General features: G+C 33.8%; 1 pseudogene; it reads left to right on the plus strand.

The window, feature by feature from the left end:
• Positions 1 to 715: 715 nt before the first annotated feature.
• LOC112826350 (ATP synthase F(0) complex subunit C2, mitochondrial pseudogene) lies at positions 716 to 8,126 on the plus strand (annotated as a pseudogene).
• Positions 8,127 to 15,265: the final 7,139 nt, after the last annotated feature.

A 15,265-nucleotide genomic window follows, 5' to 3' on the forward strand; every position in this document is an offset into this window, starting at 1 on the left:
AAGACTTTGCTCAAAAACACTTATTCCACTTGTAATTATAATGCTTTACCTCAACAATCTTAGCAATTGCTATTATTTTCTAAAGTTAAAATTCCCTGTTGCTTTCACCCATCTTATGAGTATTCAATATAAAGTCTTGTGAGTAGTTCTCTTGTATAGCCTTCTCTGTAATCTTGCTTCTTAGATTAATATTATTCAGTTGCTGAGAAAATTGAGTGTTGACACTTTTGAGATTTGCATGCACTTTTATTTAAAAAAAAGTATTATCATACATTTTGTTGATTAACAAATAAAAACTCAAGGCTGTCTTATTCTCTTCAATAGACCATAAAAAGTAAATTACGGGGCCATCACTACATCTCCCAAATGAAAAGCTTCAGAAATCTCAGTAGGATAGTAGTTGAATTAAACTGCCATAAAAAGAAAAAAATAATATATAAATCATCAAATCATATTTCTCAGTTAAGCTTATACACATGCAATACATATATCTAAATCTGGTCAGCAATGCTACAGTTGGTTGGAATGTTTCCATGCCTCAAAGACCTACACATTAAATTGATTGATCACTTAAGCCATCTCCTGTTTCCTTTGATCTCCCATCATTTGCTATAGTGTCTGATGACTGACATCATCAGCAGGGGTACATCATCTAGACAGAGTGCTAGCCTAGAGAAACAGGGAAAAGAAACAAAAATGTGTCTGTCAAATATACATGATCAAAAAAAGTGATATTTTACAGGCATATTATTACTGTCAGCTAAATGAAGAGGTAAGTGAAATAAATGGGATATGAAATTAGAGATGAAAAGAGATTCTGCAACTTAAATTTTCAAAGATAGAACAATACTGAGGGTAAAATTATTTATGAATGCCATATTGCTTTACAGTCCAAAGCATAGAAACAATTTTCAGATAATTCACATCTTATTCTTCTATAATATTTATGCAGTTTGGGAGCTGAGTGGTTTGTTTTTTGTGATTTAACTCTTTTGCTTTTTATTTTCCTCTGAAAGTAAAACAACAAACAAAAGCTACCATAAGATCAGAGCATTTTGGATCAGCATATCTGAATATACCTATCAATCAGTTATGATTTCTTATCAGTTACACCAATTGTTTTCCACTGTATATGAAAGGAAATAAATCACACTATCCAGATTTATCTGAACAGAATACACTTAAAGAGTAGTTTAAAGTGTAGTTTATAATTTAATACTCTCCACAGCAATGATCTGAACTAGCATCCTACTGCTATTTTTAATTGCAGCTCTGGCAGGGAACGATTAAGCACCATTATCAAAGTTACAGAGTAAATAGGTCAGTCTCTTATCCATGGATCCTTACACCATGATGCCATTTACCATTCCTACTATCTTGTGATAAAACCCTCAGCCTCAGCCCTTATTGAAAAGCCCTATGCCCAAAGATCTCAGTTAAAAAAGAAAAAAATCTAAAGAAAACTGTACTTCTTAAATCACTTTATAGAAAAAAAAATAGTTCTATATTTTCTATTTCTGTGTTAATTTATGAAATCTTATACCTGAGAGCCATTGTTTCTATTTTGCACTCGAGTGACAAGCACTATGACCTAACAGGTCTTTTGCCCCTCCAATTTCTAAGATTAAACTGAATTGTAATGACAAGTTATTTGTGCAGAAACACTTAGACTAATGAAAGAAGCTTGTGTTAAACCTTGGATTTCAAAGTGCAGTTCCTAAGGGAGTTGTTGCCAACCTTTTATCCCTAGCGCCTTCCCTCTGACTAACTCTTCTGGCTACTCAGCTTTCCTTGTGTCAAATGCATGAGTTTCCTCCACTTCTCTCTGCCCTTCAAGAGTCCTCATCACCTTAAGTGTGATGAGTTATTTGAAATACCCTACTCAGAAAACTTGTTTTCTCTCTTCTTCTGTTGTTTTCATGCTAAATCCTAACCTACGTTCAGAAAATTTTTAAGGAATCTGATTAAAACCCAGTGAAACTAAACACAAGGGAGAGAACAGAATATAAAAGAAGTCAGATAACCTAAAGGAGATCAATTTCAATCTGTTTTTAAGCTTGTTAATAATGTGGGGCCTGCCTTCTCCCACATGAATGTACGTCTGGGATTTGCAGCACTAGGCCAGCAGGAGTGTTTCTCTTTGATATGTTTTTTCTTTGGGAACCCTGGTCCCACATCTAGAATGCCTCAAAACTTCAGTAGCTGCCATATTACTTCCTTCAATTCCCTTCAGTTTTCCTGGACCTCCTGGAATTGTTCCTTATTCCTTCTTGAAGTACAATGCTATCCTGGGGGTTTGAGGGGAAATCCTTGTTAAAAAACAAAATTCAACTGAGTAAATTTTAAAGATCTTATTGGCTTTATTCAGTGATTCATGAGTCAGGCAGCATCCCATCTAGCAGATGGAAAGGAGCTCCAAAGAGCTGTACAAAATGAAAGGCTTTTATAGGCAGAAGGAATTGGGACAAAAGTTATTAAGAGAGTAAATTGTTTCAGGCAGAGTTACTTTTCTTTGGGAGATGGCAAGTGTCTTATCAAGCACATTACCTCACTAGTGCTGACCAGGAAATTCTAGACTGACTAGTTAAGATTACATTTTTGATAGAGGCTGACACTGAAATTTGGTTAGGTAATAAGTCTCAGTTCGGTGATGTGGGCTTAGCACAAGTGACTCTATTTTGAACTTGTTGTCTCTCTCTCTCTCTCTCTCTCTTTTAACATTGCCTATCATATTTAGAATATAATTCTCAATTTAGCTACTAAAAGTTCACAAATCTGTTTCAATTAATTCATTTGTATTTTTCACCCTATACTTGTTCTGATTTCTCCCGTGAAAAAAATTTGTCACAAAATTAATCTGCCTATAAACAAAAATCATTTTCCCCATTTTTTCTCCCACCTCCTTAACATCAAACATATAAATTTTCCTCAATCTTAAAAAAATTTTCTTCTTTCTCACATACTCAATTTAAAAACAAAAATCATTAACACATATGAAGGATATGCCAAAAAAGAAGTAACTGTTAGCAAAAGAAAATGGATAAAGGTCTTACAAAGAAGATGTTAGGTCAGACAATTACATAATTTGTAAGTATATCTGAATGAAGTATATTGCTTTGGGTCACATTAAATAGGGTTAAGTTATGAAAGATGCCCTATGATCTCATCAAACATGTTTTTCTTTTATTTTAAATTGTGTTTATTTAATTTTGTGTGGGTCATATAGAATGGGTCCTGGGAACACTGAATCATAACAAACTCCATAAATCACACCTAGCCAAAAACTACTAACTAATCCAAGATCCTACAGAGTAAGTCTCAAAGAAGCAGAATCTAGGATATAACTTGAAGAAATCTGTTCTTGTTTGTTTATTTATTTGAAAGTAGTTCAAATATGCTTACTAAGGAAATTGATTAAGGACACTTTTCTTCTTTTTAACAAGTAAAGTTACATGTAGGATTCCCTATGTATAGCAGAAAAGGGTGTTATGAAAAATATTGATGTAAAATGCTTTACCGGGGCACCTGAGTGGCTCAGTTGGTTAAGCAACTGCCTTCGGCTCAGGTCATGATCCCAGAGTCCTGGGATCAAGCCCTGCATCGGGCTCCCTGCTCCACGGGAAGCCTGCTTCTCCCTCCCCCACTCCCCCTGCTTGTGTTACCTCTCTCACTGTCTCTCTCTCTCTCTGTCAGTTAAATAAATAAATAAAATCTTTAAAAAAAATAAAATGCTTTACCAAGTTTGAACAAAACTTGACTGAAATATAGTCTTTATTAGATCAGGATTGGTAGTATACATTTTATTACATATTTTATTACATTTATTACATTTGCTTATTTAAAAAATTGTGTTTTATAAGATGGTAATCTGTTATAGAATTCGTCCCGCAACTGAGAACCAAATATAAGCATGAATATCAATGAGATAAGCAAGGACATTTTTTTTAAGTTGATAAAGTGCTATTAACAATTTTCCATAGAGCTTCATCCTAGATGTCCTACACATTATTTGAATGATTAAAATATTAGTTCTTTGATTTCTGGGAATGTCTACTAGATAGCATTTCTTCTACTTTAATTGGCAATCATTTGCTGCCAATTTAATTTGAAAATAAATTCTTATACATGTCATTTGCAATAATTTTTGAGGGCAGAACCCATAAAAATTGAGAAAAATAATTTTAGAGAGAAAACACTACACCTCTTGGGCCTACTAGAAATGCTTTTCAATTTTTCTACTACAAAGAAAATTCCAACTCACACTCAATAAAAGTTAGTCTGGAAGTCTCCCTTCATTGTAACAGATGGCACTCAATTTGATCTTTTCTAAGCAAGATATCAATTTGTCTCACAGAATGCTGACAACATGGAAAGCATACAAGGCCAAGCATTTATGAATTGAACATACAATATGAGGTGGGAATGAAAGTGTTCGAAGGTGTTCATCTTAAACTATCACTACCTGACCCAGCAAAAGCACTGTATGAGAATTTCCTGTGCTTCCTTACCACTATGCAATTGATATTTAGGAGTATATATAAGCAGAGTGGGCCATACTTATAGGCTTGAAAACAAAGGATCAGATATGCCTAAAGTTTATGGAGATGCTATAGTTAGCTATGCAATCATCTAATAATTGGCCAAAGTAAGTAATTATTCACTCTTACCAAGGTGACCAACCTCCCAAAAACAAAGAAGCAAAGAATTACTTGGTTTGACTAATGGAAAAAATACTCTGTGCATACAAGTCAACTTTTATTTCTATGTCCCATATGCAGTGTTAATGCAGCTTAATTCTACCCATGATAAAACTAGGCAGAATACCTTGATGTGGCCCTCACATTCCACCTTTTTCACATTTCAAGAATAGACTACCAATGGATTAACACTTTTAAATCTTTGCTTTTATTTTGATTTAGTCTTATCTCTCCTCTCAACCTAAAATATTCCCTTTATTAAATATAAATATGTATATAACAGAATATATTATAAGTACTTGAGCTACTGTGAATGGTCAGTTCAGATATATCTATCTCTATCCATATCTATCTATCATCTATCTATCTAGATTTATTGTAAGATGATTTTGTTTCCTTTGAATATCTTAATAGCCAATCTGGAAATATCTCTAATCTAAGCTACTTTACTTATGTCTATATTTTAGTAAGTCCAGAATATATCATTGTATTATCTTGCTGAACTAGGAACTCATGTGGCATGACAAAAGCAAGGGATAATAGAGACAATGCTGATGCTTAATTCAAGCACTCGTTTATTTTCTTCTTCTTTTTAACATGCCTATTGATCTAAAACTAAAGAATTTAAGTAACAAAGTCACCTATCAATAAAAAACATAAATTATTAAATAAAGGATGCCAAAAAGACATGAAAATCAATTTATTACACTCCGGTCTATTTTTTCAAAGATCCATAATTTGAAGGCAAATGTAGTATAACTGTTACTAATCACCCACACATCAGTTTTGTTTTCCTTAGTTCAGTAATATACTGAAAAATATAAATACAAAAATCACCCTGAAAGTAAATTAACTTCTATAAGAAAAAGAATAGTGCTTTAAGATTCTAGTCTTCCTTCCATAGATAGGGTATAATTTTACCTTAAGTGATTAGATTTTATTTGGATCATGACACTCTATTATATGAATTTACTCCTCTAATCTGTCAAAATCATTGCTCTGAAGTTGAAAATATTCATATTGATACAAGTGCCTTAGGCTTTTGTGCAACAATACTTAGTTTTTCTGAATAGACAGTAGTTTATTAAATTGGGTAATATATTATCAAATATAGAAAATGGCATATATCATTAATAATATAATATCCCAATAGTACCCAATTAGTTCACAGGCATCATATTATTGTTTTTATGAATATAGTTATGATAAACATGTCACTTTACATCTTAAGATTACTTATATTTTTATTTCCTCCCTATCATAAATCAATATTAATTAACAAGCTATAGCATGACTAGATTCATGAACTGGTTATATTTAAGAATTAAATATAATTTAACTCTTACACTTAAGTAACAGATTCCTTATTTACTCTTGAAGATTATTTTTCTTGCTATTGTTAAATAAAATTACTTACCAATCTATAGTATGATTAAGAACATAAGTTAATTATTTTTAAAATTAAAGATTTTCTGATTATTTGTGATACAATTTATTTTTACCTTTTAAAGTTACAGTTATATAAACCTGGGAACGTTCATATCATCCTTCTTCTAGTCATGACAATTACAATAATATAGAGCATGTTGAACATATAATCTCTAAATAGTACTGTGCAAATGTTGCAAAGTTGTATATGAATCTAAAAATTTACTTATGGAAACATTCTACTCATTGCTTCATTGAATGACGGAAGATCATATATAATTCAATAGTGCATTGCTAAGAGCAGGACTAATCAAATTAAAGTTTAAGAATATTGACTGTCAATTTGTTTTAACACTTTTATTATAGAAAAGTTCTTCAATTTGTTAACTCTACTTTAAAATGAAAACAAACTGATGCCTTGCTATATGTTTAAATTAAGCTTGTTATTTTGGCCTTGACACATCCAAAATAAGAACATTATTCAACACAAGCACAACTTGTCTGCATATCAGCTAGAACTATTGGAGCTTAGTGTCCTCTATAGACATTGAACACAATTACTTGATGAGTGAGTGGAAGGGTGGTTGTTTTTCGTTGACTTGAAAGGGCATATGCAATAATTAAAATTTTGTTTAAAAAAACTGGCTTTGTCCTTTTGAACCTGGCTTGAGAAAATGATGACTAAAGCAGCCTTCAGTGGAATTGCATTTGGACACCCTCAGCTAGATCTTAGAAAAAGTTCCTCTGTTCCTTTGTATTTGACAAGCATTTGGCAATTGAACTGAAGATACTTTTCTATTACACATAGGTCTTTTTATTCATGTTTGCACAAGATGATTAATGCAAAGTGGAAGTAATAATATTCATTTTTTGGCCTTTTGGCTAAGATCAAGTGCAAACCAGAAGTAATACATATCACTTGCTAAATTTCAAATCTTTTGTTACAATTTACCCAATTCTTCTGTTTTTATAGAAATATAAAAGAGAAGTCAGGCTGCTCCACACTACCTTACCACCACCATTACCGTATGTATATTAGTGAATCAAATGCAGCATTTTGTTTCTAGGTTTTAAAACCTGAGAGTAATAATGCACAATTTCAAATTATTTGTTTGAGAAGGCTTTTGCTAAATAATTTCTAAATAGTCTATGTAAAGTTCTTTCCATTCATGGGGACTTTAAAAATGGTCAGTAAAATTAACTGTCAGTCCACTGTGGTCATCATCGCTGATAGTTTAGAACAAACACCACAGGAAGCATTTCATGTTGTGGAAAAAATCAGAATGCATGACCATACAATTACAAAGTCAGAAAGGTCTCTACATATTTAGGTAACTTCAAAAAATTGAATATTTCTAAACCTGTCATGTACAGCAAGAGTTCCCTGAATGCCTAATGACCTGATAATATCGAAAGCTTCCAAGGCTGTAAAGGTACTATTTAGAGTGCCTGCTCTGTGATAGCAGGGAGCTGCTCCTTATTATCAGATTAATGTGTATCAGAAAAAGTACTTTGGCTGTCCTCTCTGCACTAGGAGCAGCTCTCCTGCCACAGCTCCTCATCCCCTGAAAATATACACCTTTGCAAAGTTCTTCTCCACCCTTTCCTGGTCAGGAGCACCTCTCAGCTGTTGAGCCAATCACTGTAGTGATACTAAAACTGCCAAAGACAGATGAGAGCAGCTCATCTGTCTTTGGCAGCAGCTTGGCAGCCCCATGTCCCCTGACCTCACTTACTCCTCGACGCAGCTTCTGAACCAGTGCGATTTCAAGGGACATTGACATAGCAGCCAAGTTCATTGGGGCTGGGGCTGCCATGGTAGGGGTGGCTGGCTCTGGGCCTGGAACTGGGACTGTGTTTGGGAGCCTCATCATTGGTTATAACAGGAGCCCTTCTCTGAAGCAATAGCTCTTCTCCTAAGCCATTCTGAACTTTGCCCTCTCAGAGGCCATGGGGCTATTTTGCCTGATGGTGACCTTTATTATTGTCTTCACCATGTGAAGGAGCTTTCTCTACCTCCAATGTCTTTCCCCCATGTCTCATTTTTCCTGTATGTTCCTTTTTTCTAAACCTCCCCAGGGAGCCTGGGGAAAGTAGTTGGCTCAGTTTAACAGGAGGAAGAAATAATGTATTAATAAGAAAAAAAAAAAGGAAAACTACTTTCATTTTTCTGACACATAGAAGTTATAAAGCAAACCATAAGAGTCTCTTAACTATAGAGAACAAATAGAGGATGGAGGGAGGTGGCTGGGGAGTGGGCTAAATGGGTGTTGGGCATTAAGCCGGGCACTTGAGTTGAGTACCGGGTGTTGTATGTAAGTGATGAATCACTAAATTCTACACCTGAAACCAATTTTACCATATATGTTAACTAACTTGAATTTAAATAAAAACTTGAAGTTAAAAAAAAAAGAAGTTATGGACTCTAAAAGCGAAATCAGAAAGGAGACAAATCTTATTAGGAGGTTTTATTATTTCATATCAAAGTCATATTAGTTCTTTTTTCACCAGTAAGAAGATTTCAGGAGTGTCGATGCAATATAGTTTTTTAAAAATGAAATTTAGGAACTATGTGCTCATCAGTAAATGAACAGGGAAGCAGAAAAAAATTATAGACACCATTTTTTAGCATGGGTACTCACTGACAGATGCGTCATGCAATAGTGCAAAGCCTAAGAACAGTGAATACAGAGATTATGCCTGATAGTTCAGATTCTATCTTGCTTTTCCTTTTTTCTGTAGTGAATCTTTCTCTGTCCTCTTTCCTTTCAACTACTTGGTAAACTTCCTAAAATCCTTTACATTTAAAGTTAAGTATTTGCTCATATTAAAACATTTCCAGAGGCCCCCAGAAGTGTTAATGCTGTTTTGAATATTGTATTAAAGCTATGATGATTTATTTTCAACTTTGAATTCTTCAGTGTTAGATGCACACCACACTCTCTCTCACACACACACTCAACTTTGTAATACAGGAAATAAACAATGGATGGATGGATGTGGTGGTGAGAGCCAGTAGAGATTGCTTGGTGTCCTTCCTTTATGGTCACTCAGTATCCATGTAAACCCCTCTATCCATTATAAACTTCCATACAAGTATGTCAACAGCATCATGCTTATGCCTCAGAGGATGCGACTATCCATATACAAATGAAGAAGTACTCATCTTCCCTGAAAGAGGTAATAAGGTCGTATCAGTTATTATATTTTTCTGAATAAAGTTAATTTATTTTCCAGACTATTTGCAATGCTATCTCCATATTCTGTAAAGATCAAATATTATATTTTAGCATCATTACAAGACCTTCCCATTATAGGACCATAATTAAAAAGCTGTGAAGTAGGGCATGCAGTGGCTCAGTTTGTTAAGCATCTGCCTTCAGCTCAGGTCATGATCCCAGGGTCCCCTCCCCCAAGCAGGGAGCCCACTTCTCCCTTTCGCTCTGTCCCTCCCCTCTGCTCATGCTCTCTCTCTCTCTCTGTCTCTCGCTCACCCTCTCTCAAATAAATTAAATCTTTAAAAATAAATAAATAAAAAGCTGTGAAGCTCACTCTCCTTTAATGGTAACTCAAAAGTGGTATGTATTTACCAGAGCTACATTATATATGTAGCTGATTATATATGCAAGTAATACAATAATAGGCTCCCCATCCAGGACACTATGGTTAATTACACCACCATTATATATCCCTGTAGATCAAAATATTGCATTTGTCACTCTGGTCTTATGCCTTCCACAGTCACTATTATCTGCCACTCCGGAATTCAAATCATACTCACTGAAATGAAAGAGTGAAGCTGAATGGAAACATTGCCATTGACATCCTAGGCCTACAAAGAGTAGACATCACAGAGCCATATAAGGATATTGGAACTCTTCTTTTCAAGACATTTCAAATATTTTCAAAATAGTGACCTTTAAGTCTTCCCATGGGACATATCAGTCATGATAAATTTACATCAAGATGGCATCTCCCTAGATGTTTGAATTTCTTCTTCAGTAGACTAAGCAAATTCTGGCAATGAATCTCATAATGTAGGCCAGTGTTGAGACCAAATTTCAGTCAACCAACCAAGAAAAATGTTAAAGCCACTATAAGTTGCTTGAGTTAACCATTGAATCAGAATCTCTGTTACACGCTCTACAAAATTTGTAGAGACAAATTGTGCTTGATGTCATGTTATGTTTGTCTTACTTGATCAAGTACCCTTAGGATCCATCCTTATAAATAATGCCTGGGTTTCTGATAATACAAAATTCGCAAAAAATTGTAAATCCTTTAGTGTGTAAGTGTTCTTCTTCCAATTGTTCTTTATATTTGTTACCAAGGGGCATTTGTAGATTTCCTCTAGTAATGGATATAAAGAGGAAGGGGATTGTGGTATGGAGATTAGAGAATAAATATACCATATATAAGCAACTGCCTAAGATAAGATTATAACAGAAGTTTTAAGCAAAATATAGCTAGTATGTTGCCAAGGGTAGGAGGGACTGCTTCTACTAGTTAGAAAGGCTTGAAGGTTTTGAAAGATTTTTAGAGTCAATGAAATCTACCCAAAAGTCTTCAATTCCTATATGCAGGTCTCCAATTCTTACCAAATAATATTTCACATAAGTCACTGGGTGAGGCTCTGAACTCTACTTCTGTTGCAAGATTACATTTTGATCTTATTTAGTGTCGTCACAGAAACTAACTTGTTCTCTGATCAGACCTTGATCTGAGTGTTTAACAATCTGACCTCATGATGCCATTTTTCAGTAAACTCTCCAGTAGAGTCAGAAGTAGTCAACACATCCCATCATTCCTATAGGCCTCACCCACCATAACAAACAGTTAAGTGCAGTCTTACCTTCACTAACAACTTCATCTTAGGCAACAGGTGATAGCTTAAGTAAGCATTTGCCTTTGCATGCTATGGATTACCTGTGTCTCAGTTTTCCATTTTCTGAGGTCAACATTTGCAATCAGGTTGTATAACAATTTTCAAATTTATAGGTTTAGTGTTCTGTGCCCTGGAGCCACTCCTTGTAGTACATGTACAATTTGATGTCCTGTTATTATAAGAGACACTATTCTTGATATTTCAAATAGAAAGAAATTGGTGAAGATGTTGTCTACAAGGATGGGCTAAAGAAGCAAAGTAGTATTAACAGTTACTCCTTTTTCTTAGAGAACTGCTTCTCAAAGGAAGTCAGAATAATCATCCCTATATCATCATCTAAGATGGAGCAATCTGAATGGTTTCTTTTTTGAAAATGATTTTCTTCATAGAAATTATGTGTGTGTGTATATATATGAAGATGTTTTGCAAGCTGTAAAGCAGAAAAAAAACTCTATATTGCATGATTATAGCACAGTACTAGAAGCTTCTCAAATTCTTTGGAAAATTACAATTAATTCCTGTTTTGAAACATATTGTGGATATAATCATTGTAGAAGGAAGACATTGCTTCTCAAGAAAACTTTTTAAAAATTACATATAATACTGGCTTTGCATTGGAAAGGGAAGATTGAGTAAAATCACTCTGAAAAGTAATTGTTTTTAAAGTTAAGTAATAGAAAAAACTAAACGAAATATCATATTTTCCTGTCATGCAAAACAATTTAGTCTCTAAATGTCATTGCTGACAATAAATGCACTGTTAAGGTTAGTAGACAGCTCTGCTTTCCTAAAAACATGGGTAAATTTTAAAGAAAAAAAAGGAATCTGCAGAATTCCTTGCAAAACTAAGAGTATTGGTATCCAAGCATCTATGAAATGTTTAATGTCAAGAAGCACTACAAACAGATAAATATGGATTTCCCAATAATGTCAAAGTAGCACTATTCACAATTTTAATTTACTATGACATGTTCCAGTAAGTATGGCCACTATACTTTAGAGAGTGATATCTGTCCAATAATTATCTCACTTTTGTTTATTAAACATTTGCCTTATTTTGGTTTTTATTACACACATGTGTGTATATTTTTCCCTATTATTCTCTATTCTATTGTTATCTTAGTCTTTCCTGTTCTGTTCTTTTTCTATTTCCACTAGATTATTTTTTCAAACATTCTCTTTATAGTGTTTTTAACTCACTTTATTCCTATATGGATAAGGGATTAGACAAAAATGTATGGAATGATCAAAGTTAGTAAGATAGCTTTAGATGCCATGAGTGATGCAAAGATATGTGAATTCTCTCCCCTCCCTCCATAAAGACATGCAATTTAGAGGGGAATGAGATGAATAAAAAAAGTACTATAATACAGATTTGAATAAGGTAATTGTCTTAAGGCTAAAAAGGAATCTTTCCTTTTTTAAAAAATGTTTTTTAAATATTTTTTAAATGTTTTGGCCCAACCTTTTCCTAACCAACAGGAAAATTCTTAGTAAAATGCCCTTAGTAGATGTTTTGTCTCAGTATTGCATAGAATATTCCAAGTTCGTTGATTATATTTCGTTGATTATATTATATTTATTTAAAAATCTCTTACTATATGAAACTGAAGCCTGCTTCCTTGTTTTATATTAAGATGGATAAATACCATGGGCAAAGGTTTTTAAAGAGGGAACAGCAATACTCAACCACAAAGGCTGAAAAACACAAGGATTCTTTAGTAACTAAAAAATTCAGTTAAATGGTGGAAGTAAATGTGGTATAGAGACAAAGAAATGTAGTGATAATGATATGTATCAGGAACTTCAGAATTTTAACAACTTTTTAGCAAACAATACATCTAATGAGTATGGAAACAAAAAAAATGTGAGTCCACTGGTAATAGATAAATCATCAAACATCATAGTTTGCAAATTGTCGGGAGATCTGCCACTTATTAGCTGTGCTTCATTGAAAAAAAATCACTTGTTCTCTCTGTCTGTTTTCTTACTTGTAATAAAAGATGGGTTTTTAAATTTATTTTTATTTTTTAAAATTGTTGAATATCTATCTAAACAAGAGCTTTTAAGAATTAAATGACATGTTATATTTGAAAGTACCACATAAACTATTTTATTATACAATTTTAAATTGTTATTTTATATACATGATTCATAAGATATTCCCACTAAAAAGTGATTATAAAACTTGGCATTGTACATTTTACTGAGGAGGCAATCAAAAATACTTGTTGCTTTGACTTCAGTGAGTGATTTCTCTGCAGTTACAAACAAAATATATTCTGTAATATATTTATTGGGAGTACAAAATGCAAGAACTATAAAAACAATCTACCATTTATGGTTAGAATTGATTAACGTTTATGAGTATATTTTTCAGCTCTTAGCTCCATAGTACAACATTTAAAATATTTTTTAAAGAATTGTAAAGAATTTTGCAAATGTTGGAAAAGTGGCCAAAATGTATAAGTTCTTGATTTAAAAGAAAACAAACAAACAAACAAAAAAAAAACAAACTTCAAAAGCATTGTCAGTTGTTCTTATTGTTTTGATGTTCTTTTCTCTTTTTTGGCACAAAAAAGAGAAATCTTAGGAGTAAATAATAAGAGTTTATATATACAAATCACTTTGATATTAGCCTTTAGTGCTAAAGACAAAATAGAGGAAATTGGTTAAAATGCACACAAAAGTATTTAGATTAAAATAGATAAGAGGTATTACTTTGAAAGTGTGATCTCTTTTTTAAGATTTTTTTTAAAGATCTTCTTTAATTTATTTTATTAATATTTTATAGTTTGGGGTATAAAAGTGTTGCATTTCTTTATTTTTAATTGAAATATGATTAACATAGAAGGTTATGTTAGTTTCAGGTGTATAATACAATGATTCAGCATTTCTATACAGTACTCAGTGCTCATCACAATGAGTGTATTCTTAATCCCCTTGCATTTCTTTTTTTAATTATGTTAATAACCATACATTAATCATTAGTTTTTGATGTAGTGTTCCATGATTCATTATTTGTGTATAACACCCAGTGCTCCATGCAGAACTTGCCCTCTTTAATACCCATCACCAGGCTAACCCATCCCCCCACCCCCTTCCCCTCTAGAACCCTCAGTTTGTTTCTCAGAGTCCATAGTCTCTCATGGTTCATCTCCCCCTCTGATTTCCCCCCTTTCATTTTTCCCTTCCTGCTATCTTCTTTTTTATTTTAACATATAATATATTATTTGTTTCAGAGGTACAGGTCTGTGATTCAACAGTCTTACACAATTCACAGCGCTGACCATAGCACATACCCTCCCCAGTGTCTATCACCCAGCCACTCCATCCCTCCCACCCCCCACCACTCCAGCAACCTTCAGTTTGTTTCCTGAGATTAAGAATTCCTCATATCAGTGAGATCATATGACACATGTCTTTCTCTGATTGATTTATTTCACTCGGCATAATACCCTCCAGTTCCATCCACGTGGTTGCAAATGGCAAGATTTCATTCCTTTTGATGGCTGCATAACATTCCATTGTGTATATATGTATATATATATATGTATATATATATATACATATATATATATACCACATCTTCTTTATCCATTCATCTGTCGATGGACATCTTGGCTCTTTCCATAGTGTGGCTATTGTGGACATTGCTGCTATTTTTTTTTTTTTAAAGATTTTATTTATTTGTTTGAGAGAGAGAATGAGATAGAGAGAGAGAGCATGAGACGGGGAGGGTCAGAGGGAGAAGCACACTCCCTGCTCAGCAGGGAGCCCGTTGTGGGACTCGATCCTGGGACTCCAGGATCATGACCTGAGCCGAAGGCAGTCGCTTAACCAACTGAGCCACCCAGGCGCCCCAACATTGCTGCTATTAACATCTCTAGGTAAGGTGTGAAGTACACATAACAAAAGGAATTTGGGGCTACTTTTTTTGTTTCTGATCAACAGAAACATTTCTCTAAGAAACATAGAGAAATGGACTCATCAAATTAAACATGTGAGTGGGGAACAGGAATTGAAAATAAATGAGGGGCACCTGAGTGGCTCAGTCAGTTAAGCATATGACCCTTGATTTCAGCTCGGGTCATGATCTCAGGGTTGTGAGATCCAGCCCCGCATCAGGCTCTGTGCTGGATGTGAAGCCTGGTTAAGATTCTCCCTTTGCCCCTTCTCTCTCCCTCTCTCTGTCTCTCAAAATGAATAAATAAATACATAAATAAATTTAAAAAAATGAAGATTGTGACTAAAT

The sequence above is a fragment of the Callorhinus ursinus genome, unplaced genomic scaffold, assembly GCF_003265705.2.
Source record: "Callorhinus ursinus isolate GAN/ISIS: 27379988/994484 unplaced genomic scaffold, GSC_fseal_2.0 scaffold7, whole genome shotgun sequence".
In the NCBI taxonomy this organism is placed as follows: Eukaryota; Metazoa; Chordata; class Mammalia; order Carnivora; family Otariidae; genus Callorhinus; species Callorhinus ursinus.